Source organism: Alligator sinensis, unplaced genomic scaffold, assembly GCF_000455745.1.
Source record: "Alligator sinensis unplaced genomic scaffold, ASM45574v1 scaffold30_1, whole genome shotgun sequence".
Classification (NCBI taxonomy): domain Eukaryota; kingdom Metazoa; phylum Chordata; order Crocodylia; family Alligatoridae; genus Alligator; species Alligator sinensis.
The window spans coordinates 77,047-77,790 of record NW_005842060.1 but is presented as its reverse complement, the minus strand read 5'-3'; the positions used below and the strand labels follow the sequence as shown (position 1 = coordinate 77,790).

The window sequence follows — 744 nt, the reverse complement described above, 5'->3', positions numbered from 1 at the left end:
TTCCCTACAGCTATACAGACTAGAAACTGTTCTTTTAAATTACATTTTGGGTTTCAAGTATTGATAAACATCACAAGACTTTTAATTAATTTGCCAGAGTTGGGAATGTTAACTAACATATACATTGAATGAACATTGTCAAAGACTAACTACATAGAAATTGGGAAAGACAGTGAGTCAGCTGGCTGTTAGCCGAATATCTTGTGCTTTAAAATTTTGTATTTAAATTAAGTAACAGATTTATTTAAAATGTTTGCAGAAGTAATATTTATCCATGCCTCGGATGTTACCAGTTGGGAGAAGATGTACTTTCTTATTTATACCAAATAAAGAAGTTGATTCTGGCTTCATCAAAAACTTGAGACATCTCATAAGACAGAGACATTTTTGTGTCTATGTAAAACATACGTTGTTCCTTGCAATAATTTGTAAGACTGCACAAGTTCTGTCTCTGGAACTTCAAAAATGAATGAACAAGAGTTTCGTTCAGTCTTCTACATGTTCTTACACAACAAATGAAGCAACAGTAGCATATTGGGAGCTGAAAATGTACATTTGTCTTGCATGCTGGAAATGCAAGTGCATTATGTGAGACCATTAATTTTTTTAAACTGTGGTTGCTTTTTAGCAATGAAGAAGAGTGCAATGCAAAAAAAATATTGTTTCATAAGTAATTTTATAGTACCTTTGTCTCATCTGTTTACTTTTGAAAATCAATTTAAGGTTGTATCTTTATTATGTTGC

General features: G+C 31.6%; 1 protein-coding gene across 1 annotated transcript in view; it reads left to right on the top strand.

Annotated features, from left to right (window-relative positions):
* The window catches only part of FBXL17 (F-box and leucine rich repeat protein 17), a 55,449-nt gene that overhangs the window by 38,390 nt on the left and 16,315 nt on the right, over nt 1–744 (top strand). The window lies entirely within an intron of this gene.